The 19453-nt window shown below is 37.6% G+C and overlaps 1 long non-coding RNA gene and 1 pseudogene across 1 annotated transcript in view; one reads left to right on the top strand and one right to left on the bottom strand.

Moving 5' to 3' along the window:
- LOC131278284 (uncharacterized) overlaps window positions 1-19453 on the bottom strand; it is a 140844-nt gene that overhangs the window by 80519 nt on the left and 40872 nt on the right. The window lies entirely within an intron of this gene.
- Window positions 304-1121, top strand: LOC101429206 (chloride intracellular channel protein 1 pseudogene; annotated as a pseudogene).

Raw genomic sequence — 19453 nt, forward strand, 5'->3', positions numbered from 1 at the left:
CCCAAGCCACTACTTGTTATCCAGATTTGGCTTCCCTATTTACCAATTTTGTGGTAAGAGTTACCTATTTTGTATCACATTTCTTTAAGTCCCAGTTGATATAATAAAGAAACCTACCTCCCACATCAATATTTGCATAAGTATACATATTAGTCCATATACGGGGAAAAGATGTTTAAAACCACAAATTCCCAGTCATGGTAAGGATGTCCGTCCAGCTAGTCTGGAAGGTGTTGGTATTTAGCAGCAATATGAGCCCTTTCTCTGGCTCTCAAGATACCTCATGTAGCCCCCATTACAACTATGACTGAAGAACAACCACAGGTCAGTTGTTCATGAAGGCCGTCTGTGATGCAGCCAACACAGGGAACTGTCTCTTCTCCCAGAGATGGTTTGCGGTGTTCTGACTCAATGGAATTGCCTTCAAGGTGACCAATGCTGGAACCAAGAGCCAGACCAAGATGGTACAGAAGCTGTGTCTAGGAGGACAGCTCCCATTCCTGCTGTATGTCACTAAAGTGAACACAGACTTCAAGAAGATTGAGGAATCTCTTGAGGCAGTGCTGCCCCTCCCAGGTACCCCAAGCTGGTAGTTTTAAACCCTGAATCCAATACAGCTGGTCTGTGCATATTTGCCAATTTTCTGCCTTGATCAAGAATTCAAGCCCAGCAGTCATTGATAACCTGGAAGAGGAGCTCCTGAAGGCCCTGAAGGTTTTAGACAACTACTTGACTTCCCTCTTACTAGAAGTGGATGAGACCAGTCCGAGGATGAAGGCTGCTCTGAGAGGAAGTTTCTGGATGGCACCGAGCTCACCTTGGCTGACAGCAACCTATTGCAATAAGAATTATCTGGGATTCTCCATTCTGGAGGGGATCTGGGGAATGCACTGGTAATTGTGCAACACCTATGCTCAGGAAGATTTCATGTCAAAACCTGTCCAGATGAGGAGGAGATTATGCTGACCAAGTGGCCAAGGCCCTCAGATAAGCTGCTCTTGAGGCTCCTTCACTCCCTCCATTTTCTCCACAAAAGCCCTAGGTGGTTTCCACCCAATGGACACATTCCAAAGTGGCCAGTGGGCAGGGAATCCTGGAACATTTGTGTGAAGCTGGCTTGAAGGGTGAAGGAAATGATGGCATACCTGGTTGAGATTTCTGTTGGGAGGGTGGGGTAGATAAGACAGCATTTCACTAACAAATACAGAATGAAAACAAAAATCAAAAGTCTCATGTAATTAACTTTCAACTATTACAGAAAGGAAGATCCACTTTGAAGTGTGAATACTCAAGAACCATGGTCCCAAACCAATGTCACAGCCAAACCAACAAGCATCATATCAATTATGCATCTTTTTGTGAAGACCATATCAAATACAGTTACTTGGATTTTCCATGACCTTCCTTTGTTTTTTTTTTAAAGATGTGTTTTATTTATTTAATATTTATCCTTGCCCCTCATTGTTTGCACTCACAGTCTCCTTGTCTTCTCTTTCGGAGGCACTGGAAACTGAACCCAGAACCTCCCATGTGGAAGAGAGGCACTCAATAACTTGAGCCACCTCAGCTCCCTGGTTTGTTCTGACTCTCAGTGTCCCTTCTCTTTCTGTCTGTTTGTTGAGTCATCTTGTATCAGCTCACCATGCCTGCTCATTGCATCAGCTCGCCTTCTCTAGGAGGCCCCAGGAACTGAATGCAGCACCTCCTATGTGGTAGGTGGAAACCCAATCACTTAAGGTCCATCTGCTTCCCTCTTCCTTTCATTTTTAACTATTAACTGACAGAAAATAATGTACCTAAATTACTTCTGCCTAAAATACTCACTGTTTGGTCATGAAAAGTAATATTAAAGAGGAAGCACTATAAAAAACTCCTCTTTTCAGATCTCTGGCCCAGTTTACAGGAAAACTTTTTTGTTTCAGACCCATGTGACTATCTTGTAATCACTTTACATCCAAGGAAATAGAAAATAATCTAAGGAAGTATGTAATAAGTTTGCAGCCACTTGAAGAATCCGTTTTGTAAAACTCTCAACAATTCTACACATTTCTAAGAATCACACTTCCAAAAGGCTTTGGGGCCAATCAGTCTATCAGACTCTATGTATTGCTTCCCATAGCTTTAACATACTTTCCCTTTTTTTTTCAGAGGGACAAGGTGAAAGGAAGAATTCTTCCATTTCTGTGAGTCAAAAAGAGTTTTTTCCTTGGGAAGCAGATTTGGCTCAACTAATAAAGCATCTGCTTACCACATGGGAGGTCCAGGGTTCAAATCCAAGGCCTCCTTATCCATGTGGTGAGCTGGACCACGCATAGTGCTGATGCGCACAAGTAGTGCCATGCCATGCAGGGGTGTCTCCCACATACCCACGTAGGGGTGCCCCACGCGCAAGGAGTGCATCCTATAGGGAGAGCCACCGTGCGTGAAAAAAGCACAGCCTGTCCAGGAGCGGTGCCACACACATGGAGAGCTGACGCAGCAAGATGACACAACAAAAAGATTCCCAGTGCTGCTGACAAGAATGCAAGAGGATACAGAAGAACACACAGTGAATGGGCACAGAGAGCAGACAATGGGGGCGGGAGGGAAGGAAGGGGAGAGAAATGAATAAAAAATTAAATCTTTAAAAAAAAAAAGTTTATTCCACCATTTGAAAGAGGCAAGTTGCCTGGCTGCCATCTATCCAAAAACAAGGAGAAATATTGCAAGAGTGTTAGAAAAGAAAATTCATAATCTGTAAAGAATTTTGTTCAAATAAATTAGTTGATTAAATAACACAACTTTAATTACTCCTAGAGTATGAAAAGTATTGTCTTTGTAATATGCTAATTGCTTTAAGCTAGTTCATATTATAAGCCACTCAAAGTCTTTAAGCAAAAATTAAATGGAGCGTATCTTTAAATGTAGCAACTGGCCCTGAATATAAATTTGATCTTAAGAAATAAAATTAAGTTCTATACTGCAAGTTAACTAAAAATTAAATGTTTACATAAATTATATTACTATCTTCTGCTTATTCATTTTCATATTTAATTTATAATTTCAGATTTATTTTGTTTTTAGCAACACAATTTAACTATATGCTTATTTCATTATAAAAATTAGACTGTGTAAAATAATTAAGTTAAACAAGTTTCTCTTCTTCATACAGAAAAAGCTTGCACAATAAACCATTTTTTTAAAACAAAATGTCCCTTTCTCTTTAGAAATCCAAAGATACAATGATGGAATATGAAACTAAAATTTCCTAAAAATTAGTCCTTATCTTATATTGGAAATGTGATCCAATATTCTATCATAAGAAATATAAAGACAGAGCCACAGAAAACCAGGCTCTTAAAAAAATATTTAACTTGTCAAAATTTCAATGTTTAACATATTCAGAAGTCTTTCACTTATTAGTGCCATAGAAGTGATGAATTTTCTGACACTGTGCATCTGTTGCCAAGAAATACAGTACTACTACATGAATTTCTGACATTAAATTTTCCCACTTACTAGGGTTTTAAGGCTAATGCTCATTAGGTTTTCTTGCCAAAGTTTGTATCCCTATCATTCTCCTTTTTGTATTTAATTAGTATTATATTATATTGAGCTAGAAGCTAGGTTGGTTTGTGTTTACAACTTGCTTTATTGTACACAAAATTTCCCTAAAAAAGGAATATGAGTGAACTGAGGCCTGTGGTGTCGTGGAATTCTCTAGCAGTCTCCAAATGCGGTCACCCCTCGGGCTGAAGTGTGGTTTGCTGGCCTGGCGGAGGAGCAGCCGCGGCAGGCCAAGCCACTGCCCCCATAATAGGGTGGCTGGTCGGACTCACCGCCACCCCTGAAGGGAGCTCGGCATGGGCGCAGAGTGCCCTCGGGTCTCCCCTTCTCGGCAGCCATGCTTCCGCGGCTGCCCTTCCTCCCGGATGGCGCCACACGATGCCTGTGGGGCGGCACCCTTCTTCTTCTTTCTCCCTGCACAGGCGCAGGGCGGAAAATTCCAGTCTGCCCTTTTCCCTCCCCCCAACAGCAGCAACAGCCAGGCGTGGACGGAAAAATCCAGTCTGCCCTTTTCCCTTCCTCTCCCCTCCCGACAGCAGCAACAGCCAGGCATGGGTGGGAAACTCAAGTCTGCCCTCCACCCCAGCAACAGCAGCCACCAATCCCTAAACCCTGCCCCTTCCCCCAGCAACAGCGACAGCCAATCCCTAATCACCACCCCTCCCCCGTCCAGTACCGCCCACTGACCTTTCGCCGGCAACCAATCAGAACAGGGCGTGGCTTCGACCAATCAGCCTTCCCCAGCCCCTATAAAACTGTTGCCTCTCCCTCAATAAAGTGGACTTGCGTGTTTACCTTGTCTCTGCGGTAGTTCTTCTGCCGTGCGCCCTCCAGTCCTGAGAGCCCTCGACAAGGGCCTGGCCTCCCTTGTCCCCAGTTCGTCGCCTGCTTCTCCGGGCGACCCCTTCGTCGCTGGCTTTGCTGGGCGACCCCGTCAGCCGAACCGTGCAACCCCTTGTGAGACCGATCCCTCGTCTGCTGCTGGACCGACCCCTCGTCCCAAGCGGGACCGACCCCTCGTCCAGAGCTGGACCGACCCCTCGTCCGCAGCCAGACCCCACCTCTACCGACCGAGCAAGCCGCCGCATCCAAGAAATACAGAAGAGCTTGGAAAGGTATATTGAAAGTGCTGACGGAAAAAAAATCTGTCAGCTGAGAATTATATATCCTAGCAAAATTATCCTACAAAGATGAAAGCCAAATAAAGAATAAATGCTAAAGGAAGTTTTTCAGTATGAAGAGAAATGACACTAGATGGCTACTCAGACCCATGGTAAGAAATAAAGAGTAACAGAAAATATATATGTAGGTAAAAATGTTTTCTTTTCTTCTCTTAATTTAAAATATATGTGAATTTTTAAAGCAAACATGTATCATTGCAAGTATGTGTTTATAATGTCATAATAAATGAAACATCTGTGACAACAATAGCACTAGGATTGGAAGAAGGGCAATAAAAATATTCCATTGCAAGTTTCCTATAATTTGCCTAAAGCAATTCAACATTAACTCTGAGTAATTGGTCCACTTTTCAGATGTATATTGTGATCCATAGAGCAACTATTTTTAAAAGTGCAAAGGGATATAGTTATAAAGATAATAGAAGAAATTAAAATGGAGTATTAAAACTACTTAATTAATACAAAGAAAAATAAAGATGACCATAAAAAAACCTCTTCAGACAAATAAATAAAACAAAACAAAATAAAGCAAAACAAATGCCACAAAGTAGCCCTAAACAGAACAAAATCTGCAATATCATTAAGTATAAATGGATTAAATACTCCAATCAAAAGGCAGAGATTATTAGACCAGATTTTTTTAAAGCAAGAAACACTATATGTTGTTTACAAGAGATGCACTTTTAAATAAAAAACACAAGTCCACTGACAATAAAATACTTGCAAACCATATATGATGAAAGCAGTAAGCATAGGAAAGATAGAGTAACTATGATAATATCAGAGAACTTAGACGTCAATACAAAGATTATAACAAGAGATAAGATAGTGATAAAAGGATAGTGATAAAAGGATAAATATATCAGAATATTTATAGTCTTACTGAAGTCCAAAATTGAGGTAGGATTTTGCAGGATTCTGGCAGAGGTTTACCACAATCCATGGCATAACTCAATCTCTGCCTTACATGGCTGTCTTCTCTTTCTACCGCTGTCTGTCTTCTCCTTACTGTGCGCAAATTATCTCTCCTTATAAGGACACAAATTTGGCCTCATTTTAACTACTCATGTCTTCAGAAATCCTATTTTCAAATAGGATTATATTCATTGGACCAGGGGTTAGCACTTGAGCATATCTTTTGAGGGGAACCAAGTCAATCCATAACATGATTGTCAGTGGTAATTGAACCACTGTATATATTTTTCAAAATGCAAAAAATTATACACTTAAAATTGGTGAATTTTATTGTAGGCAAATTATACCTTAATAAATAGGAAGAAATATAATGCATAGAGTAGATGAATAATTTGCTAGAAAATGACAGAAGAAATAGGAAACCTAACTGAGATTTAACCCTGAAAGAATATAATTTAATAGTTAAAGATCCATTCCCATATCCACCCTGAAAAAAAAATTAAAACAAACAAACAAACAAAACAACAGAATCTGGGCAGTTTTATAGGAGATTTCATCTGGTTTCATAGGCAGGACCAGAAGAGAAAAAGACATCAGATAGAGTCTGAATACAGGCTCAGGTTTCCAAAGTTTTAACCCCTAGGTGTGATTTATAGGGTACTGGAAAGAACATACTGCTTCTAGCAACAAAATTCAGCATTACATGTGCTATGATTTTTTGCCCAAGGAAACCCACAAAAGACTTAGAAGTCCAGGAGTTTCACTGAGGGTTAGTCACATAGACACTTTCTCCCTGCACAACCAGTAATAAATACCAAAGTTCAAGACTCCCAGAAGGGAAGCAGGTGTTTAGCATAAATCACATTGTTTGCACAAATAGTCCAGACAAGTTGGTACAGCAGGGTTCAGTGACCAAGGCATACAAAACAGTATTATTATTTAGTAATACAGGGAACATTCCATAGTTAAGTTTTCAAATGCCAGCCAATGGCCAGCCCCACAAGCAAGCCCTTCAAACAGCAACATCAAGACAGCTATATTAACTCTTTCCTGCACAATCATCCTGCTGATGTTTGTTCACCCCAGCTGGGAGTATTCCCTTGACTGCAGTTGAATCCAATTAAGAGTTTTCTCAGTATTTGTAGAAATAACCTCATTATATCCTCTTCCGAGAAAGTAAGACCAGCCAAACTTCTCAGATATCCAAGTTTCACCTCCACAATTCCCTTATTCCAAGCTTCTAAATTTTAGTAATTCCAAACTCTTTCCTTTGTTCACCCAGACTTAGGAGTGGTCACTGCTTCCTGCAATCACTATTTACATAATTTAAGGTTTTAGTGTTTCTTTTTGCCTTTTGACTTACATGATTAGTAAATTTACCATTTTAAAATCTTTCTATTAAATTCAATCTGTTAAATAACTAGTGTGGTTTTTGGCTCCTTACTGGACTGTGTCTGATTTAAGAGCAGAGGTCATTTTCCTTTGGCAGAGATGACTGACAAGCAAGAGCCAACAAGATTTGTAGTCGTAATATTTATTATTCTCCTTTTTAATACCAGATTTGTGGTGTAAGGTATATCCACAGCCAAGGCAGTAGTGATAGAAGTAGCTGAGAATTTACTGACACCTGTTGCGAGTGACCTTGAGAAAAAATCACAGTGTCATTCTCACAATACTCTAGTCCTTCCAATGATTTTTCAAATACCTATAAATTTCTCCCTTCTTGGGATATCTAAAGTGATGTCTATTTTCTGCACTAAATACTGACTGGTATATAGGCTATTTACCAAAAACTGTAGCAGGTATTATATTCAATGGTGAAACTTTAAAAATATCCCCTATAAAATCAGGTATGAGATGACAATACTGCTCTCACCATTTCTATTCAATATTGCATTGGAAATACTAGACCTGAGGAAATAAATAGAAAAGCATCATAGGAAAGAAAACAAAATTATAATTATTCAGAGTTGATGTGATTAGCTACATAAAGCCCCTAAACCCAGCTTATATGAAAAATTGATACATACTGAAAAGCCTACTGGGACATAAATGCTCTTGATGCTGCTCTGTTTGCATCTACATTTAAGAAATGGAAAAATACATATTTGAAATATTGTAGTGACAATTTTACAAAGTTAGATGAAATTATATTCAAAATGAGCAATATCTTAGGAAATCTGAGAGTGTTTACTTCTAAATGGTTACAGTTGAATGGATAGAACCTTGAGCTAATTGGACAAAAGGGATTGTAACTATAAATAAGTCAACTTAATTGTTTCCCTAGAATGAGGTTAAAAATTATTCTGCAGTCATTTTGATTTCTCAGACCACTATGAGCTTGGCTCTTATTGTTTATTTAACATAGTTGAGTTTTGATGAATAACTTAAAATCATAGAAGTATAACATTTTAGAGAAAACAAGGTTCAAAAGAGAAAAATCTGTTATGTCCCTAGTCACTGCACATTGGGATATTGGGACTTTATCTCAATGCTGTAAATTCTGAAATCTCAAACTCAATCACAGGATCCAAATAGGCCCATTTCAAAGGGACACCACAATGATATTTCCCTGAGTTCCCCCAAATAGGAGTTTCCAGAGATATTCTCCATATGTAATTGGACCTGCTAGAATAACCTCTGGTCACTGAAATAACCTGGCCTGTAAACAACCACTATTAGCCAGATTCCATCATGAAAATCCATCCTGCTAGTGCTGCAGAAATGTGACTTTATGACATTGGAGGGAAAATGCAAATAGATATCAAGAGTCTCCCAATGGTGAGCAATGCTCTGTGGATGCATTTTATGAACCGTACTGGTTAATTATCTGCTTCACCCCTTGGTTTTCCTCATCCTTTTGAATCAAAGACTCCTTCTAGGGAGTCATTTATGTTGAGTGAGTGTATATTAGCAATGTTTGTTCTTTTAAAGTACAAAACTTGGTTTCATCAAGGACTCAGTGCATACTCCCACTGTTCTACTGTGACCATTGTCTCAGGTAGGCTCCAGTAAGGAGACAGAAACCACACCAGTTACTGAACAGAAGAATTTAGTATAAAGAATTTTCGGTTAGGTATAAATTTGTGGACTAAGTAACCGAAAGGGTAAAAAGTGAACACTAAGTTATCATGGTGGCAGAAACTGCAGGGAGGAGCTAGCAAAGGGAAGCTGTTGGAATTATTAAAATTTAGAAACACAGAGGATGGGTCCTGCAGACCTGAAGCTTAGACCTTTGAGGAGGGGGTAATAGTTCAGCCCCTCAGCAAGTGCTGGAATCTCTGAGCTTGGAGGAAAGGTCCCAAGAGGTTGGGACCCAATCACACAGGAGGAGACACTGGCTGCTACTGGTGACTGTGAGGGGGAGTCTAGTAATGCTGGTTCTACATGTTTTGAAAAGTGCACATGGACTCAGCCTCTGCTACACAGGGAAGAACTGCTGTTATCTGGTGAAGAAACTTTGCCAAGATGATGCTGACAGGAACTAGAAGCAGACAGGAAGTCCAAAGGCAGTAAACAGAAAGAAGCAAGTCCCTTCTTTCTCCTCAAGTCTTAAAGTCTCCCTCTTGTGGACCCTCTTGGCAGAACCTAACAGGGAGTCAGCTGGCAAAGCAGAAATGAGGTTTGCAGAGCTGACTTCAACACATAATACAGAGGACGGATGGGACGGTTTATTTTTTTTTTGTTTTTTTTTTTGTTTTTTTTTTTGTTTTTAAAGATTTATTTATTTATTTTATTTCTCTTCCCTCCCCCCCCCCCCCCCCGGTTGTCTGTTCTCTTTGTCTATTTGCTGTGTGTTCTTCTTTGTCTGCTTCTGTTGTTGTCAGCGGCATGGGAATCTGTGTTTCTTTTTGTTGCGTCATCTTGTTCTGTCAGCTCTCGATGTGTGTGGCGCCATTCCTGGGCAGGCTGCACTTTCTTTTGTGCTGGGCGGCTATCCTTACAGGGCGTACTCCTTGCGCGTGGGGCTCCCCTATGCGGGGACAGCCCTGCATGGCAGGGCACTCCTTGCGTGCATCAGTACTGCATGTGGGCCAGCTCCACATGGGTCAAGGAGGCCCAGGGTTTGAACTGCGGATCTCCCATGTGGTAGACGGACGCTCTAACCACTGGGCCAAGTCCGCTTCCCCTAATACCATGTTGATCAGAGGTTTAGGGTCCTCCCTCAAAATCCAGGGATGAAGGCTGCTGTTCATGAGGGACTTAATGGCTTTTATGTCAAGGTCCTTTTGATTTTACTCTCTTTGGAGAGTACAGCTATTGTCTGTCTTTTTTTTTTTTTTTTTTTTTTTTTTATTAATTTTTTTATTTTTTTATTGACTTTGTAATAATATTACATTAAAAATATATATGTGAGGTCCCATTCAACCCCACCCCCCCACCCCCCCTCTCCCCCCCCCCCAACAACACTCGTTCCCATCATCATGACACATCCATTGGATTTGGTAAGTACATCTTTGGGCACCTCTGCACCTCATATACATTGGTTCACATCATGGCCCATACTCTCCTCTATTCCATCATGTAGGCCCTGTGAGGATTTACAATGTCCGGTGATTACCTCTGAAGCACCATCCAGGGCAGCTCCATGTCCCGAAGACGCCTCCACCTCTCATCTCTTCCTGCCTTTCCCCATACCCTTTGTCCATTATGTCCACTTTTCCCAATCCAATGCCACCTCTTCTATGTGGACACTGGATTGGTTGTGTCCATTGCACCTTTATGTCAAGAGGAGGCTCAGATTCCACCTGGATGCTGGATGCAATCCTCCCATTTTCAGTTGTAATCACTCTAGGCTCCATGGTGTGGTGGTTGTCCTTCTTCACCTCCATCTTAGCTGAGTGTGGTAAGGGATGGGACGGTTTAGAGCTAAGAAACAATAGCTTACTAACTGGCACAGTCATTCACTGAAAATTCTTCCAGAGTAGCTAAAAACTGGCTCATGATTACAGTTACACTGTGATAAATGGTTGAATGACTTATGCAGGTTAGTAACCTACTAAGATCCTATAACTCAGCATAGCCCTCACAGAGAAAGAGATAAGAATTCAAACTCAAATCCCTGTTCATTATGTGAACACTCTGCATTTGCATATCTAATTTTGACTCTTGTTTAAGGAATACTGAACCAGTAGAGACTGGCTTCCAAGAGTAAAAACTCATAATACATATTTGGCAAATACTTAAAAGATATAAAAATAGAAGGAGTTCTGGTCCTCCAAACCAGACCAAATAAATTAATCTCAAATGGTGTTTGTTAAAAATATGCCCACTCCCATCCTCACCCCACTTTACATGCACAAGAAACAACAACTGGAATTTCTCACCTCTGCTTCCATCACAAAAACAAAATCAGGTTTCGGTTAGTGTATGGAATTATGTGTGGCCGTGTCTTGATGCCAGTCAGGAGGACAATTTGACTATATGCATCATAATTGTTTAAAATATACTTTTGTCTTTAGCAGGAGAAGTCATTTCTAAAAATTAACCCTAAGGAGATAATAACATAATTATGAAACAGTTTTAGCCCAAGATTATTCTTACCAGTTTTTATTTAAAATAAAATGAAACTGCAAATAAATTTAAATTTCATCCATGGGAGCCTGGTTAAGTAAATTATACATGTAATGAAATACTATGTGGCCAATAAACACGATAAGCTAGACATATCTTTATTAACATAGAAAGAGCAAGTTATAGAACATTCATTAATTCAACAGATATTTGCTGAGCACCAGCAACGAGCTGATGGAACAAACACTAATGAGATTCCTGCCCATGAAAAACCCCCATTTATGTAAAATTGTCTATGTATATTCATATGAATTAAAACATGCACACACATCTTGTTGTATCTTCTTAAAAATATTAAAAGTGATTAGCTCAAAAATAAAGTGCTTTTCTCTTGGTGGTGGGACTACAGCTCTTTTTTACTTCTTTTACTTTTTTACTGTGTATTAGCATGAAATTATTTTTAACAGGAACAAAGTAACCACTTATAAACATCCTACACTCTTTCAAAATCTAGGGAAAACACACTGCTACCATTAAATCTTAGCAGTGTTCCCACTTCTGATTTTTCTTTCTCACAGAATTACGTTATCATTTAGTTTGTGTCATTCTTGGGGAATTTACATTCTGTTCTGAATTATAATTAGTTGTGTCCTTGTCATCTTTCCTTATAAGATTACAAGTATCTTGAGGACAGCGACACTGTCTTGTGTAACTTTCTGTCCCTCATAACATCTAAAATAGAGCTCTTTACTTCTAATGTGTGCTCAATAAATATTGGGTTGCTTTCCTAATTTCTCTTGGCTTCTAATTGCACTGAACATTAGTCAGGGTAATTGCTTTGCCCATAGCAGTTTATAGGTAATCAGGCTCTAGCTACAGCCCATGTAGAAAGACAGCCTCAGAGAGCAGTTTTGTATGTATATAATCCCAGTTTTCTAGGCACAGTTGATTGTACCAAAGTTGGGCAATTGATTCAAAGGCAGCCAATCCTAACCCTGGCCAGAGACATGTTCTGGAATGAAAAGATGATCATTAGGCTATTCACATCAGAAAAATATTTCTAAGTTTCATAGCATTCACAAAGCTATGAAACATGAAATGATATTCAGCCTCATTAGTAATCATGAAAATGAAAACTGAAACCAAAAAAAAGAGAGATTTTAATACAGTATATTGTTTTTAAAAAATAAAAGGGTGATAATATCCAATATTGGAATGAATAAAGGGAAATGGTCACTTCCATAATCCATTGGTGAGAATGTAAATTTTTATGCTTTTTTTTTGAAAGGCAATATGACACTATCAACATCTACATTGTGCTCACCTTTCAAATAATGCAAAAGAATTATTCCATTGCAGGAGTACAACTTGCAGAAATATTCACATTGCGCAAACTGATGGGATGAGGCTGTCCATTGTCATAATCATTAAAAATACATAAACACTTGAAACACTTCCCTCATTTAGAAAGAATTGTTAAATAAATTATGTCATACCCATACTGTAGCAAGAGACTCAAGGAATGAATGATTCACAGTCCTTTGTTATCTTGTCCCTGCCACCCCAAACTCATCTTCTATCTCCTCCTCACTCTGTTTTGAAAATCACCTGCTTTTTTTGTGCTTCTTATTCCTCTGCTCATATTATTCTTTCTCCAGATATCCGCATAGCTAGTTTCATTCACTTGAGAATATTTGCTTAATGTCACCCTCCAGAGGTCTTTCTTGACCATCCAGACTTTATTCATTAACCATCGCTACACTTTATACATCTTTATTTTTCTTCATGGAATTTACCAACTCTTGACATTATATTAAATATCAAGTAGGATTTTTTTTATTATCTATTTCATCCCCTAGATCAAAACATCCATGTATTTGTCCTCTCTCCTTATAAGAGTAAAAGCATCTTGAGGACAGGAACACCATCTAAAATAGAGCTCAGACAATATTCTGAGCATTGTGGGCAAGGAATTCATCTATAGATTATTACCAAATGCCCAGAGCCTAGCACAGTGTCTTTTAATTAATAAATGCATGTTTGCTTGATTAATTAATCAAGCAAATGTTATGTGGTAGAACTGTATGTATCAGCATGGAAAGATCTAAGATATATTGATGTGACTGAAAGAATACAAATTACATGGTCCTATTTATATTAAAAATACATGTGTATACGTGTGTGGGTGTATGACTTGACACAAATGGCGTAAATTTCTAGACAAGCACTAAAATTATAACTGTCAAACTGTGAAAGGGAGTGTCTTGGCAAAGATATCTCTGCAAAGGGAAGTGTCAGTGGAAGGCTGGGAAAGGGAAATTTCACATTTTACTCTACATATTCTGTATTCATTTAAAGTTTTTATTTCTCATCAAATTAAAACCAAAAAGAAAGAAGGAAAAATGGTGAAGAATAATAATAGTAATACTTTTAAGCTCTTGTCTTGTGATAGGCAATATTCTGAGTATTATGACTGTATTAACTCATTTAATCATCACAAAAACCCTTGAGGCTATATCTAAGTGTCAGAACCAGAGAAAGAAAGAAGAAAGGAAGTAAAGGAGAGAAGAATGGAGGAGGGAAAGAAAGGACTCACTAATTAGTCAATCTTCAGAAGACACTTTGGGAGATGAAAGATGGTTCAAGTCGCTGATGTCTGCTATACAAAATTAAAGGTTATTTGAAAATAATGAAGGTAAAGAAAGCATCGGTTCCTACACTATATTTCTCAGTCCTTGCAGATTTCCCAAGATTCTTTGGTCAAATGGTTCAACATTTTCTGGATTCCTATGCATGTATCCTTAAAAAAAACCTTGTGACATACACTGCTTTGAGTAAGGCTCTGTTCTTAGCCTAAATCACATAAATTCCATAATAGAATGGATGCACTTGACCTGCGGAAATAGTGCCCATGTGTCAGAAAAGGTCACGTATGGTAGATTCTCTAAACCAGTGTTAAAAAGGAGAAATTATCAAATTAAGCTTGACATTAGTCAACAATGCATGAAAATTTTATAAGCCTTCCAAAAGATCATTAAAACTATCTAAATATTTATTTTTTGTGTATATTTTTAGTTATGTGCTGATTCTTTTTTCTTTTCTATGCTTATTTGGTATTTTTTTTCTTTTTCTTTTCTTTTCTTTTTTTTTGCATTTTGATCCTACAGTTAGTTATAGCCTAATTCCTGTTCAGTGACTTTAAGGTAAATTACGTGAAAAAAGGTAAAAAGGAATAATGAGAACAATATGAAAAAAGATATAATAAGAACACATAAATTTCATTTTAAATTTAAAAATGCTTCTTTCTTCTGAACTTTCTTACTCAATATGTCAATGCATTATGACAGATTACATAAGCACTATATTTTATTTTCTTTAGTGCTTTTCCAAGTAATGAAGAAGAGATTATGGGTAAGCATTTCAGAAAGACATGACATCCCTATGTCTCCTTTTTTCTCTTTACTTATTTAAAATAATAGATAATTTATTTATTTAAAACTAATATGGAATTATACCTGCAATTATCCGATCATGGAATTTTATCACCTTCAAGGTTTCATTTGGAATCAGAGACTGATCATTTAATCATCTTTATTACTCATCATAATCTTCTAATTAAAAGTACTGCATTAAGTTTATTCTTAAATCAGGGGTTCTTAACCTTTTTTGCTCCACAGACCCCTTCGCCAGTCAGATGAAAACCATGGACTCCTTAGTCAGTCCACATTCTACTGTATATTACTTAATAAATATACCCCAGCTGTACCAAAACGGCCCCACAAAAATAATGTCTTTTTGAGTTTCATTTCAAGCTCATTGACCCCTTATTAAGAACCCCTGCCTTAAATGACCCCTGTACATTCATTCAGTCCAACCACTGGTATTACAGACAAAACTAGTTTATTAACAATTTCAAGAGTGCTTTGTGGTATTTCTGCTTCAGAGAATGAAGTTTATCAGTTGTAATTAGGACTGTTGAGCACACATGATCACAAACACACACCATGGCAGAGCTTGCTTTCAATATTCAAAGAGTACATATAAAGAACTGCTGTTTCAAAAGCAAAATAAAAACAATAAAAGACAGAGTATCACACCTCATTTGTAGATTTGGTTATTTTCTCTGAAAGAGACCGAAAGGTTAGGTCACATTGTTCTATTAAAACATGTTTCCTTTTACACTTAGGCAAAGATATGATTTAAGATAGTGTTCATCATTATAGCCATGTTGTGAACTATTGAAATATGAATTTACCACTAATTCTTTGCAATTCTTTGCAACTACTAAACTGTAAATCAAATATGACACTTGGAAAATGACCTTTATTCTTCATTTCTCCTTCTAACTAAAGATTACTAGCTATTTGTGGGTACAGAAGGAAAAGACAGAAGGTTTTGAGGTGAATGCTTTAAATTATCATTCCCATAAGGCAATTTTCATTGTTTGAGGCTCTATGTATTGAAGCAAACAACTAGTTGAAAGGTGAAAATTTCAGTCAAACAATTTTTATGGGGTTTGTAATTTTAGTCCTTCCATAGGAAGTTAAGTAATGAATGTGAATGATTGTTAACCACTGAATTCACTAGTTGTTTTGATGTTGATAAATTAGAAACAAAAATCCATTAAAAAATCAAATGATCATACAAAGTGATGATTCATAATGACAATCCCTCTTGGGAAAAAATTAATTTAGCAATAACATTTAAAAAGTTAATTCAGCCCAACCATAATAACAATAACTCCCATCTCCTAAATATCTAATATGTACTGGCCACTCATCAGAATATATCACCTCTAGCCACCTCAGAGCTGAGAACCCATTGGATTCAGAAATAAGCAAGTCATTGTTGTGTTTGCCAATATCAGTTTCAGAACAGAGGGGGTGGAAGCCAGGTTTGAGGAGAAGTGGTAGAGGAATAAGTGGAAATTACTCATGTGGAAATGAGATTACTCATGCAAGTGTATAGAGAGATTTAGCAGAAGTTTGTTGGAGATGTGGACTTTAAGGAGGAAGATTTTTAATAAATGGGGATAATTGAGTATATATAAATGAAACCTGGAGTTGCAATTTGAAAGTTCAGAACAGAGATGTGATCAACTACTTAGGTCACTGGTAGAGGTCAACTGAGAGGTGAAACTAAAGAGGAGGGTTTCAGGGGAAGATATCCCTTCTGTGTTCTGGATTCCATCGAATTTTATAGGTCATCTATCCTTGGATACCCACAGGAACCTCAAATTTAACACCCCCTACCCCAACCTGATCCTTTGCCTCGGCTTCTGCCCTTAATAAATGGCACCATTACCTACCTACATTTCCATACCAAAAATCTGGACATGGTACTGTATCGTGCCTTTTCCTTGTCTTCTCATCCTATTACTAAGTTATGACAATTTTCTTTTTAAAAAATGTAAGTATATTCTTTCTTCTGAAGATCTTTCTCTGAATATACAATAATGTCTTACTGTATTAGTCAGAATTCCAGCCGAAAAAGAGAAACTACTTTAGATATTCTAGGAGAGAACGTTTTTAAGGTAATTCATTACACAGAGAAAGAAAGAATTGAAGACAGTGAGAGAAAGAGAACAGAAAGCCAACTCCTACATCTTGAGTCTGAAGGAACTTCAAATGAGTAAGCTTACTAGAACCAGTGATGTAATGGTTAATGTTTAACATCCAGTACAAGCTCTCTGTTTGCCAATTTCTGTGGTGTAAATATCCTGCCATTACTAATTTCAAGATACCAACCTGTCATTAAATGCAGAGTTTAGAAGTCATGCATAGAATCTGCTCTTTTGAGCCAGGTTCTGGCACACTAGAAACCAGAAGCTAAGCTGTCAAGCAGAAGCTTGACATGGAAGAGAGGCAGCTATTTCTAAAAATTCTTCCTGAGTAGGTCAGAGCTTTCCAATTCTTTCATCTTCCGTTTTTTTTTCAATGCTTCCTGTAGTTTACCAGGCTGCTATGACAAATAACTTAAAATGTGTTGCCTAAACAATAAGAATTATATTGACTCATAGTTTTGAGGTCTAGGAGTATAAAATCAAGGCATCTGCAAGGTCATGCTTTGTCCTCCAAAGTCTGAAGTATTCTGGTGCTGGCTTGCTGCACTCCTTGGGGTTCCTTGGCTTGCAACTCTGCCTCCCATCACATGGTCATCTCTAATTCCTTGTGTATGCCCTTTCAGTTTCAGATAACTTCTGGCTTCTCTCTACAACCTTTTCTGACTTTTCTTTATAAGGCCTCCAGTAATACAGATTAAGGTTTACCCTGATTCAGGTAGACTAAGATTTAACTAAAAATATCCTATTTATAATTGGCTCATATCCACAGGAGGCAGATTAGGATTAAGTACATATCTTTTGTTAGGGGAACATAATTCAATCTACCACCTCACTCTTTGACCACTCAGTGAAGATCCAGCTGTGCCTGGGAAATGCACTCTAAAATTTCAGATACTCTAAGATACAGAGCAGAGCAGAAGGCAAGAAGTGGATTCAAGTCTAGATGACCAAAAGACTGGCAGCCAGAAGCACTCAACAGATCAATCACAAGTAGTGAGACTGAATTAGTCATCAAAACCTTGCAACCAAGAAAAGCCCAGCACCAGATGGCTTCACCATCTGAATTGCTGGTGAATTCCAGCAATCAGTCCAGAAAGAGCTAACACCAAACCTGCTTAAACTTTTTAAAAAAATAGAAGTGAAGGGATTATCTAACTTACTTTGTGATGCTGTGATCAAGTGAGTTTTATCCCAGGTATTCAAGGATGGCTCAACATAAGAAAATCAATCAATGTAAAATACCACATTAGTAGATCAAAAGAAAAAAAATCACATGATATCTATCCATACAGAAAAAGCATTTGAGAATATATAGCATCAATTATTGATAAAAACATTTAAAAGATAGGAATAGAAGGAAACTTCCTCAAAAAGATAAAGGGTAAATATGAAAACCCACAATTAACATCATACTCAATAGTGAAAGGCCAAAGGCTTTCCATCTAAAGTCTGGAAACAGAGAATATGCCCTCTGTCACCACTCTTATTTAACTTGTATTAGAAGCACATACACAAGGAAAAGTGATCAAAGGAATCCAAATTGTAAAGGAAGAAGTACAACTTTCATGATTTGCATATATTGGATCATTACATGATCAAGGTAGAAAGCCTTGAAAAATCTACAACAAAGCTTCTAGAGCTGATAAATGAATACAGTAAAGTGACAGGATGTAAGAATAACATGCAAAACTCAGCAGCATTCTGTACACTAATAATGAGCAATCTGAGGAGGAAATCAAGAAAAAATTTCATTTACAATAGCAACCAAAAGAATCAAATATCTAGGAATAAACAGCATAGGACATTTTTAGGGCATTGGAATTAAGTGTAAACTAAAATGTAAACTATAGACTTTGGTTAGTAGCAATGCTTCAGTATTTATTCATCAATTGTAACAAATGCACCACATTATTGTAAGATATTATTAATAGGGGAAGATGTGGGAGGCAGAGGTAGGCTATATATATATATATATATGCAGAGAGTGGGCTTAAACTTCAATGTAGCTTTTCTGTAATCTAAAATCTCTTTAAAAATAAAGTTTATTATTAAAAAAAAATAGACTGGGAACCACACAAAGTGCTCCTGAAGCATCTCTACCTCCATCATAACTCATCTACAAGCTCTGTGAAGACAGGGACAACAGCCTAGCTCAGAGTCTGGCATTCAAAAAGCATCAGTACTGTTATCAGTAGGGGAAAATGTGGGAGGGAGAGGGATGGGGTATATATGGGAATCCCCTATACTTTCATTGTAACTTTTCTATTTTCTAAAACTTCTTTAAAAATGGATTGTATAGTATGAAAAAAAAAAAAGGAAGGAGAGAAAAGCATCAATAAATATTTCACAGAATAAATGAATACTTATTAGAAAATAAGGCCAGCATTTAATTTTCAGACTACATATATATGACTTCCTGTCAAATCACCACGTTTATTGATAGAGGGGAATTATAGCTTGGCAAAATAGCATGTAAAGGTACTAGGTTGCTTGACATTTAACAAATTCCCATTTGTGCCTAAACTTTTTTATTCCAGCCTAAACAGCTTGCTAGAAAGCTTTATGTGCTTAACACATCAAACAATGAAAAGGAGAGTAAATTATAATATAGAATATTTTTGTTTGGTAAGTACAAATTAAGTTCAAACATATTGAATAATATCTTTAAAACTGAAATTTATTCTTTTTAAATACGTAATAGTTTCAAAACTAAACAATTAAGAAAACATTACAT

This window comes from Dasypus novemcinctus, chromosome 4 (genome assembly GCF_030445035.2).
Source record: "Dasypus novemcinctus isolate mDasNov1 chromosome 4, mDasNov1.1.hap2, whole genome shotgun sequence".
Lineage (NCBI taxonomy): Eukaryota > Metazoa > Chordata > Mammalia > Cingulata > Dasypodidae > Dasypus > Dasypus novemcinctus.